Source organism: Trachurus japonicus, chromosome 21, assembly GCF_045865225.1.
Source record: "Trachurus japonicus isolate A0001 chromosome 21, Traja_1.0".
In the NCBI taxonomy this organism is placed as follows: domain Eukaryota; kingdom Metazoa; phylum Chordata; class Actinopteri; order Carangiformes; family Carangidae; genus Trachurus; species Trachurus japonicus.
Genome location: NC_140927.1, coordinates 25,428,231 through 25,440,420, shown reverse-complemented (window position 1 = coordinate 25,440,420; position 12,190 = coordinate 25,428,231). Strand labels below are relative to the sequence as shown.

The 12,190-nt window shown below is 39.7% G+C and overlaps 1 protein-coding gene across 4 annotated transcripts in view; it reads right to left on the bottom strand.

Annotated features, from left to right (window-relative positions):
- cacnb4a (calcium channel, voltage-dependent, beta 4a subunit) overlaps positions 1 to 12,190 on the bottom strand; it is a 53,547-nt gene that overhangs the window by 27,754 nt on the left and 13,603 nt on the right. The window lies entirely within an intron of this gene.

The following is a 12,190-nucleotide window of genomic DNA, read 5'->3' as shown; positions in this document are numbered from 1 at the left end:
TTTTTTTCTAATTAAGACATCCATTTTGGTGGTTTATTACATAATGCACCAAATTATTACATTTTTTTCATAAAAAAGTGTAACACCCGCAATATGTAATAAGTGATGTAAAATGTAACAACTTATTACAAAATGCGGCAAAGTTTATTACATATTGCGTTCAAGATTTTTATTACAAAATGCGGCAGATTATTACAAAATGCGGCGTTATTACATAATGACGTGAAGATTTATTACATTATTACATAATGCGTCATTATTACATAATGCGGCGTTACAGGGTCAGCAACAGACAAATCCTTGCTTTTTTCGACAGGAATTTGTGCTGCGTGATTTATTTCCTTTGTTGGTTGCTCAGAAGTATTTGTCTGAAGTGGTAATTCATTTGAGTTTTCATGCGGATTTTCCTTTATCCATTTTTCCACTTGTTCCTTGAATGCATCACTGTAATCCATAACGCTAGAAAACCACTCTTTTTGTTTTTTATGTTCATCATCAGGAAGAAGTTGCAATACTTCGTTGTGCAGGTCAGTGGCCTTTTTACACAGTGCATTCAAGTTATTCAGTTGTGAGGGGATTTCAGTTACATTTTCTTTTGATTTCATGTGCGCTTTTATTTGCGGAATAAGCTCTTTGATTTTATTAACGGCACTTTTGCGCTCATGCTGCAACCGTTCGATTTTATTTTCCATAGCTTTGGCCGTCAGTTTGATTTCCCTCTTTTCACGTTCCATGTTTGAACATTCAGCATCAGCGTTTATTTGACTCATTTTCGTTAGATTGTATTTTTGTATAAAGCAACACAATCACATTTCATTCAAGAGCGTATTCAAATCCATCCATAGACATTGCATTTAAATTCATTGACAGAGCAGATTCGATCCAAGCATTTTCAACAAGCAGTAGGTCTTTAGACAACATCAGCCGCCACATATGCCACAAAGTCCCGACATCACAATCCAATAAAGCACGGAGAATATGCGCCACCATCATTGCGCCAATGCAACCAGCGTATCCATTTAATACATTGTCCTCATTTGACACGATGCATTCCAATCGAAGCGGATTCCTCAATCCACAAACATTAACAGGTTCAGGCCTACCTGTTCCCAGGTGAATGGATGGCGTGGTGTGGCACTTAGCTGTGGCTCCTTTGTTCTCGGGCTAGTCGGTGCGTGACGACTTGGTTCTTTGATGCGGCTTGATGATTTTCATTAAACGCCTTTTTTGTTGACAAAATGTTGCGGCTTCCAAACAAACCTTTAAAGCCGCTGAGAGTATGAGGTTGGGTCCTCAGGTACGTAGATTTGTGACGCGCTATAGTAGATTTTGATAAAGATACGCTGAGATCCAACAATGCTTTTGGTGCATTTATTGTGAAACAAAACAGCACAGAGCTATCACAGCGCAGCAAGGATGGATAAATGTAAAAATGAGACTGGCAGATTAAACAGGAAAAAAGGGTGATTAATGAATGAATGAGTAGCGGTCAACAAAAATTACGGCTACTCCCAACCCTGACTCTCTCTCTCTCTCTCTCTCCCTCATCTGTGTCACCGGTGAGTGCCCACCTTTACGCACACACACTTCCGCACGCACACACGCCTACTCCCAGGTGAACCACCCACTCTGCAACACACACACACACACACACTCAAACACACCGTGCTGCTCATCTTCAGCCTGTATGTCTCTTACACTACTGTTCAGTGTACTCCAAAGCTTATATCATTCTTTGTTTGATTTCACATGGGTTCCATCCGTGGCTGTAGATACTTTTCCATCACGCTGAACTCCTTCAATCCCAGTGGTGTGGGGGTCCAGGTCCAGTTTTTCCGTGGAGAGAGTCAGCACCTTCTGCTCTGAATCCGACCACCTTTCATTTTCAGACTCAGCTGATGCCATCAATCATCACATTGTGACATCTGGACTGGCCTTCTAGATTAGAACATCTGCTTTGTTGTTTATTGCGGTCATCGATTCAGCCAGCTTGTGTATGTCCATTTCATTTGATTTACAGTTGGATGACAGACTGGTGCTGGCAGCTTTCAGGTCATCCACCTCCTTTTGTGTAAACTGGAAGCTGATTCTCAGTTATTGCAACTCTTTCAAGATGGCATCCATTCTTGTGTATGTAGTGTCCATCAAAGTGTGCACACAAACCCTGAAGTTGTTTTCCTGCCGTTGTAGTAGCTCTTGAGCTCTCTTGTAGCTCTAAAAATGCTTTGTGTTGATCCAGTTGTTCACACAGTTGTTTCTGTGAGATGTATTGACCAATGTCTTTTTCTTCTTTCTTTCACCCAGCCATCTTAGCAGGGGAGTGGTGTTGTTCAGTTGGGCTCTGAGGCCTTTTTGCGGTCTGTGTGATCCTAAGTCAGCAAATGACACCCAGAGCTGAGTTCCCGGCCCAGATTGAAGGTAGAGCAGTGGTTCCCAACCTTTTTTGGCTCATGATGACCCCATTTTGACATCGCAATTTTCTGACGACCCCTGTGATCACGGCCGTCAATCAAGATGCTCATTGCTCAAGCTCAGATATTTTTATATGCTGCATTTTATTTGAACTCGATTTACTGTATATTCGAGAAAGTGGAAGTATTGAATATAGTTGTTTAAGATTGTGTGTGGTGTTTTTAATCATAATTTAAAAAAGAATAATGATTAGTTAAAAAAATATTTTTATCAGAATTTTTTTTATCAATTAGGCCTACTAGACATTTCAGGCAACCCCATTTGAATTCCAGGCGACCCCACGTGGGGTCAAGGTTGAAAAACACAGGGATAGAGTTTGAGTTTACTCTATGCGATTCAATAATAAAATTCGCCAAGCAATAGTCCAGGGATTCAAAAGATATTAAATGGATAGAGAGGAGGAACGCTCACAGAGAAAACACCATTCATGTTTAGTGTGAATTGTGGCCTGCAGGCTGCCATACATATCAACCCCTCCAGGGTCCCGAGCCGGTTATACTCCCCTTGTCACCAGCGTTAAATGAGATGAAGCGGTGAATGATGAGAGTAAGCATAGCTGCTGCTGCTGCTGCTGCTGCTGCTGCTGCTGCAATGGTTGCTACCAATGACATCAATAGTTTTTATGATTCACTGGCCCCACGGTGTGTGTAACCCACCTGGCTACTGCCATTTGTAACCCTGTTTGTTTGCCAGTCCATCTGCCTTTATCTGCCACTTAGGCCAAATGAGTCATTCTGTGTCAGTTTCCCTTATTTTGTCTTACAATTAGGAGGTAAAGTATATAGACCAAGGTGCAGTTAACACTGTGTTGCTCCAGTTGCAAGTAAGTCCACATTAAACCAATATTTATTGGCTTGAACAGGCATGCAACAATCAGTGCATGAATATTACATAACCTGCAAACACGGCAAAGACTCTCATATTGAACCATGCAGCATGATGTAATACTGTACACAGCGTAGTGCAACAGCCGTGACATATACCATGACTGGGGACGTGCACATGTTCATTACTTAACTGCTTCTAACCACAAAGTTCATCACGTTGACTGTAAACAGATGGACAACTCAATTACTGCACAGCACAAGTGGATTCTTCTAAAGAAATAAGTAAAATATAATGTTAACATATTGACCATAATGCCATAACTAACTGAAAATGAGTCCTTAGTCATTAAATAACTATATTATCTTAAAACAATTAGTAAATAATTCAGTCTGTACAAAGATCACTGTGAATATTATCTCGATATAAGTTGTTTATATATTTGCATATTAGGTTATACTATTATTCATATTTTTTATAAGGCACTGTAACATAACAATTTCCTACAAGAGATTAATGAAGTATTCCTGATTCAGATTCAGATTCAGATTTACGTTACATTAAGGCCCGTTTATAAAAGACAACAAGATTGTATGTTTTACAGATTTCTATAGTATAAGTGTAGATTTAAGGCTGTACAAAGCATTAATCTCAATCACATTAAGTATTGATCTTATTTTAAACAAATACATAATTTCATCCCACTATTTTCTTTTTTTCTGTCAGGATACATACTTGTCTCCCACCCTGCTCTACCCTATGGTTGTCTATTCCTCGGCATACACATGGCAAATAGTCAAATGTACCCTCACATAATAACGTCATGTTGACAGTGAGGCAGGTGATGCATCATCCTCTTTGTGTTGCAGTCAACAGAGGAACAGCAGAGAGCTCAGGATATCATGTTACTGTGTTCGCTACGAGTATGTTTCTGTGTAAACGCTCACACAACACAACGGTCAAAGAGAATTTGTTATTTTCAACATGTCGGCTCATCTTAGAAAAACAGGCCAGTGTGAATGTTGTTGAGCTTGTTCAGCCTATTCAGCATCAGTATGTCACGTATTGTATTGTCTAAATGTACATACAGTGCAGGACAATTATTATATAGTTATTATTGATAAACCAACATTGTTAAGCTGTTGAGAGTCATAAATACTGATATTTCCTCTCTTGCTTTTAAAGTTAGGTTATCTGCTTACTGTAATATGTCAAGCAGCTCTCTTTGTACTATTTATTAGAGTCATGTGTCTGTGGTATCAAAAAGTAGAAAACATTTGTTACGGATATTTTCCTTTTCTAGAAACATAACTGTCTGAAATGTGTATTTCTAGGATCAGTAGTGCTGATTTTCAGTATTTTATTTTAAAAAGCTGAGACAAGTATAGAAAAAACACTTAATTTGATAGAGTGTGTTACACTGATTTGGATTAATTTGAAACAACAGAATGGTTTCTGCCTTGTGTCACAAAAATTGTGTTTTACACACAATAATAAATCACATTTGATCAGTATCACAGTACGGTATCTTGACAATATACACAATCTATTACTATGCCACTCTAGATGCTCTGAGCTGTGAGCGTCTCCGGCTCGGCAGGTTTGGTGGATCCTGCTCTGCGTTCTGCGGGACAGCCAGCTGGTGGACGTTTGGAGTCCTGCAGACTCAGCCAAATGGGGTGAAAAACTGGGCCTCAGCACAAATGTTTATCTAAACAGACGACGGCACAGTCTGTTGCCCCCTATGGATGCTGCCACATACTCTGTTCACATTACGCGCATCCGTCCAGAGAGGACGGGGAGGCTGCAGCACGGCCAGATACACGCTCCCTCAGGAGTGAAGCTTCATTCATTCATCTGCTCTGAATATTTCATAGATGATAAAAGATGAGAGAAATCAGTCCAGAAATAGTCACGTAAATCTTTCTGAGCGACTGTGATCTCACAAGAATATTAATCAAGCACAAGTAAAAAAAAAAATCATCTTTGAATTAGAAGAGATGATAGCAATGATTTGTCACATTTTCTGTTTTCTATATGGCCAAAACTATGTGGACGCCTCATTTCTTATTGCTTTATTTTGAAAGTAGTGGTTCATATTTTACTTTTTATACTTTGATTTTGTCAATAAAAAGGAGCTCAATCTAAAAACAGACGTTGACAGCTGTAACAACTGCACACACTGCACGTGCAAAGACACACACACACAAAAGAGGTAAAGCTCATGGGAGCAGGAAACATGCTTACAAAGGGTTGCTTGACATCAGGACTAAGACATGATGTATTGCTTTAAATTCTGCCCTGTTCATCACTTTCTCCTCCTTCACCACCATCTCATCCAATCACCATCCTCATAGGGGAGCAGATGCTTTTTACATAATTTTGTTTCCTCTCTTGATCAGCTGTTTACGCTCCACAATGAAAGAGATGGAAGTGCACTTTGTTTTTAATGAACTCTATGTTATCATCATGGCATAGTAGGTAATAGTAGACCCGCTGTATGTGACCCGTAGTCCCGCCAACACTGAGTAAATTACATGCTTGACTGATGTCAAGTGGCACACAGTCAATTTATTATTGAGGAGTTTTCCTTTCAACCTATTCTATCATGAAAAATGCAAAGAGATAGCTCACCATGCAGTTAACACAATAAAAGACAACTGGAGGACGTGCTCTTGTTGTGAATCTGAAAGTATCTTTGTGAGTAAACCACAGGGGTTCAGTGAAACAATTGCATATCAATAATTTAATGAAAATAAATGGTAAATGTGCAACAGAGGGTTTGAACTGCAGTAAGTCTTTGAAATCAAGCTGCCATGCCTGGACAGTGAGGATTAATGCCTTTGTCCAGGGCTTCCAGGCGCCTCTACTAATGATCCATTCAGAGCCATGGGAGTCTTTCCTTGAAACAAATAACTGTTATTTACTGCCTCATTACAAATGAAATCTATAACTTGGAGGACTGAGGAGAAGGGGAAATAAAAGCATCAGTCCACTGCTCGAGCAGGGCACCTGGCTTATGTTTCACCATTCACATCACAACAATGAATTACACAAGGTTCTCCCCCAACAAGGAGGCTGGTAGGCAGTCCAGTGTGTTAGCAGGATATTTGTAGTAGAGTTTCAGGTAATGCTGATTGACTCTTTTTTTCTTCAAACAATCCATTAATAGAGTAGTTTAATTTATAAAAAGGTGGAGAGTGGGGGGGGGGATCCATTAAAATCATCAGGAGCAAGTGACTGTGTCTCACATTGCTTGTTTTGATGGAAATAACTGAGATAAAATGGCACTTTGTGATTGGGTTAATTACTCCTGAACAGAAGTAAAATCTCACTCCAAAACACATTCATCTCAATAACTTTTTTTAATTTGTCATTTAATTTGTCATTTTTAGTTTGACTTTGTAACATCTGTTCACTGTCAATTCCCAGGTGACAAACTGGCATATTTACAGAAGTGTTTCTTTAATGTGAACTGTCATCTGTCAAATAAACCACTGAATACAATAAATAACCACTATCTTGTCCATTTTAATCCAATATTAACACATTTGAAAAACAACTTATCCAAAATTAGACTTAAAGAAGTTGACTTGTTGATTTGTTTTGACAATTTTTGCCAAAAAACTCATTGTGCTAATTTTACCAAATTCTCGTGACCATTGCAGAGAAATTTAGCAGAATGTGAATGTGTTGTAGTTTCTGCAAGACAGTGATGGTTAATGGATTGTATTTCTATAGCACTTTTCTAGGCTTAAAAGCCACATTAAGGCACTTTACATATTCACATTCACCCATTCATACATTTTATGCAGTGCTTTTTTTCTACCATACGCACGTTCATACAGTTTTGGGTTCAGTATCTTGCCCAGAGTTACTTCAACATGTGGACTGGAGGAGCCGGGCATTTAACTACTGACCTAAAAGCTACTAAAAGCTGAAAGTCACTAATGCGTGTGTGGATTTGGTCGCATTAATGTTGATCAATACAGTTGTCATGTTTACATTCCTTAAACTGCTGAAGCATGAATGGCAGCGATGAAACCACTCAGGCCAGAGACCGCTCAGCAGAGCACGAGGCACTTTGAAGCACTCCCAAAATTACTATCATGTGCACAGACACAAGTAACAACTGTGCCAATCTCTCCCCCCTCTTAACTGCTTGTCTCCTGTCTTTTTCTACACACACAAACACACACACACTGACAATGAGTTGATTGTGAGGTTATTATCTAACAGTGTCAAGTGGCCGGTCTTGAGTCCATCATGCCACACTCCGGTCTTATCTGTGCAGACGCCAGAGCCCGGTCTGTTCTCCCATCTCCATCCCTCTTCCTCCCCGCTGACCTGCACCCCTATCAGACGGCTAAAAGCATTCTGTCTTCGTTACAACCAGGGCCACTGCTTAGGGGAGAAAGAGGCTCACAGCCCAGTAGGGCCCACAAAAAACCCCAGTAGCCTAATCTTTCTATGGCTAAATCATTCTCCATATAACCATGACTAATACAAAGCCACAAAACATGCAATATTTATTAAATATGTTTTCCAAGCGATAACCCCCTGTCTTCTCTTGAAAAACGTTGTAGTCCATGCTGGAGCAACAGTAGCCCCCACAAGCTCTATCAGCTAATGTAGCACAGACAGGTTACTAGTGCTATAAGAACAGAGAATGCCAAAACATAAATCTGGTTACTAGTTCGAGTGGAGAGAGGAGCAGGAGCAGAGCCAGAGCGCAGAATATATGGTGAATAAAGTGATAATAATACTAGATCATCCCTTATTGAAAAATAAACTGCACTTTCCCTTATTAAATCAACACAGGATGCTCTACTCTACTCTAATGCTACGCTATGTTTTCACATGTTGTGGTATGGAATTAGAAACAAGAAAACCATAGTGGAGAGGTATTAAATCAGAATGACAGGCAAGTTGTGGGGGCCCACTTTCAAGGGGCCCAGAATAATTAGCAACGGCCCTGATTACAAGCATCAGTAACAGCAGCCAGGAGGTCAGAGAGTAAATATCTCTAGGTTCATTTTTAAAAAACAAAAACATGGAACTTTCCAACGCACAGGGAACTGCACCATTACTAATCAGCTGCTGCCGAAGGTTTACTAGACTTTGTATTTTACATAACAGCATTTGTAAAGATGAGTCATCCATTAAACAACACTGTATAATGTTTGTGGTGCAGAAGTGTAGTAAGTGAGTAACATTGTTCCTGCAAGACAAAGCAGACAATTAACTTGTCATACTGGTAATTTCAAGCTATGATATCCAAAGGTTTTTTCTAGCTTTCATTGTTAAACTGATGAAATGATCTGAAGCTCATGTTCATCACAGTAATATCAATAGCTAATCATTGATCCACACCCAAAAGGACACATATCATAAATTGTGAAAAAGTAAGTTACTCTTCACCAATGCACTTTACTTCATTTTTTATTTTGACTTTGCACTTGTGGTATTTGTAGAGAGTACAAAATAGGCCATAATATCTCTTTTTTCCTTGCTTGCGTTGTTAAACCGATGACATCATCTGAAGCTCATCCCATCAGCTCAAGCTTTAACATAAATATCAATAGCCACTGAATGAACCACACCCCAAATTACACATATCATTGTGAAAGGGAAGTTACTTCTCACCAATGCGCTTAACTTTATTGTTTCTGATGGACACAATCTGATTTTGTATTGTATCGTATCGTATCGTATTGTATTGTATCGTATCGTATCGTATCGTATCGTATCGTATCGTATCGTATCGTATCGTATCGTATGTAAGGGATAATGTATAGTTCGGAGGTTGTTATGGAGAAATAAACCCCAACAGTCATTATACAGAAATAACGGACCGTAGAACGCAGCAATGGACCAATCAGAGAGCAGTATTCAATCAAGCCGTGTAATAACGTATCATATCGTATCATATGATATCGTATCATATACCGTACCGTACCCTACCATACCTTATTGTACCGTATCGTATCATATTGTATCGTGTTGGTGGTTTGCTAAGAAAGCACAAATATGTATTCACTTAGATCATAACAGCACTGCGTACACAATCTATGAGTCAAACAAGAGATCCTGCAGGTCGTTACAGGTTGAGAAAGCAACAAGTGCTTTGGCCTTTCTCTGCCTGTTGCCTCAGAAGTCCCTGGATAAATATCCAGACACCCACAAGCCAATGACAGACACTGATAGTAAACCACAAGCAAGAGTAAGAGCCCCAAAGATGTTTCCTGTAGCGCTGCCAGCTCTGCTCCCTCTAAACACTGGACAACATCAGCTCTAAAAGCACATGTACAGGCTTTCAAGTCTGAATTCAGAATCATTTATTATGGACTGCACAACACGTCGGCAGAATTTGCTTACGGTACAGCATAATATTACATATAACACATAGTTCTGTGTTGGCAAGAGACAGACAGTGCATCAACATTACATGCGGACTGGACAGTATCAACATAGACAAAGGTAGTATTAGAGGTGAGTGGTACTAAGTGACCTGGGAAAAAAAGCTGTTTTTGAACCGGGTTGTTTTTGTTGATATGAACCTATAGCGCCTGCCAGAGGGTGTGATGGGTCAGAAATTATCTTATGTGCTCATTATTGTGCGTTTATGGTAAAGTGATGGGAGGGGGGTGGCTGTAATGTTAGATGCTTTTTTAATGATGCGTTGGAGTTTAGCTACTGTGTGAATGACCATATCAAACTGTCATGGATGATGTGAGGATACTTTTAACTGTGTAGAACTGGAGGAGGAAATTTCATTTTACTTTAAATTTCCTGAGCTGCCTGCGGTGGACTAGCCTTTGCTTGGCCTTTTTGATTATGTGACTGGTGTTATTGTCCCATTTGAGTGTGTGGCTGATGTGAGTCCCCAGGAATTTTTGTAAGAGTCTGTTATTGTGATGGGTCTGTCCGCAGATATAGAGGGGGTGTGTTCGGGGATGGGTTACATCTGAAGTCCGTAATAAATTCAATGGATGGTGTGAAAATGGACAAAAAGTAAATAGACAGACCTACTATACAGACACACAATTTATTGCATGATCGAAATCAGAAAAAGTTAAATCCAAAATATATATATACAGTATACTGAACCTGCAGCTGAATGTGTAATAATGAAGCCTCACACTAATCATACAGTATCTGAATAGACCGAATGAGGCAGTTTCCTTGGGAATATTGGGGTTTTATAGAGACTGCATTTCCTGAACAGTGTGAGGTGGAAGTAAATAGCCTCATCAGTTATTCAGACCCATAATAATGGAACAATACCACATGATAACAACGGCTGAAACAACAGGAAACAGATGGCGTTTGTGGATTGTGTTGCATCTATCAGGGACATACTGTATAGAGTATCACATTTGAGGGAGTAATTTTGGTTCTGGATGCTTTGTTTCGTTTAGTGCACTGACAATGTTAGAGGGCTGGGACAAACACTTCCAATGTCCACAAAATACGCACACATGCTTCTGGACACTCCACGAGCAGCAGCTTAAAATTAATTTTCATGCTGTAGAAAATCCAAAAGCAATGTGAGAAACAGCTCTAAGAAGCCACTCCACACTACAACAGGCTGATTCAGGCTGGTGAACAGAGCAGAGCCAAAAGAAAGTGAACGTGCATTTGCCACGTGGCCAGAAAAACTCATCAACTCTAAACGAAAACTTATGTTGATCTGTCTCTGCCAGTTTTGCAAACAAAAAATGTCGTACTATAAGGTCATCATATCAACTTGAAATGTCGATGTCGTGTTCACAGCTTGTTTCCACTGTGCACAAAAACTCAACTTTGTAGAAACCTAGAAACCAGACAAATCAACCAGCAGTGCTTCTTTCAGAAACACTGACAACAACACATCTTAAAGCAGTGAAATTGTGCATCTGTCAAACCTGTGACTTTACAACATCTGCCTGGACAAAAGTATATGGACACCTATATGTTTTTTTTTTTTTTAAAGCTGGGTCAGTTTTTTTTTTATTAATGTTTGGCTTTTGCTCTTTTAAAATGTTATAAATCCATTGATGTGTTATAAGATGTTGTTATTAAACAACATCCATCTGTCTGGAAAAACCCCTAATCCACAGAGAATCAGTGAACTGGACTCGTAGTTGACTTGAACTCTTCAAACCTTGTTGTTTTATTTTGTTAATTATAATAACAGAAGCATTTTATTAGTGCCTTATATTGTTTTAAATGTTTATTCCTATTGCATTGCATTAGATTATTATGTTTTGATGGTGCAGAGATAGTAGATGCATGACCAAAATAACGTCAGTTTGATATAATCCTGTTCACATTGTCTTTATGCATCTACAGAAAAATAATCCATCATCTATAACTCAAACCGTTGACCTAAACATCCTCAACTGAAGGTGAAAAGTGAAATAACAGTGGAGCTGCAGCTACTGGATCCTGTGTTTGGCTGTCCTGCTGGCCAACACCAACACCTTCAGTGGCGTTTCTTCAACATGAAAAAGTCCCCGTGCACAGATCCAGGTCCAAACAGACAAAACATTTTTTCCACTGTGGGAGAACTTGACCGGACTGCACAGAGAGTCCGACCTGACATATCGACTGTGACACAGATGACAGAACTGGACCAGAAAGATGGAAATGAGCTGAATCTTCAATACTAAACTACTCGCTCTCCTGCTTAACAGTGACAGAATGAGGGAAATTTTCCCTCCACCTTTAATCCACATGAGGCAGCCAGGATGTCAGGTGGAGTTACAGAAAGGTCTTGACAGATTCTGGCTCAGTGGGATTTCCCCTCCCCTCCCCTCCCCTCCCCTCCCCTTCCCTCCGCCGAGGAGCAGCTCCTACATTTATTGATTTTTCCCGATGCTCCGACACATTTTTATCCCGTGGATGTCCA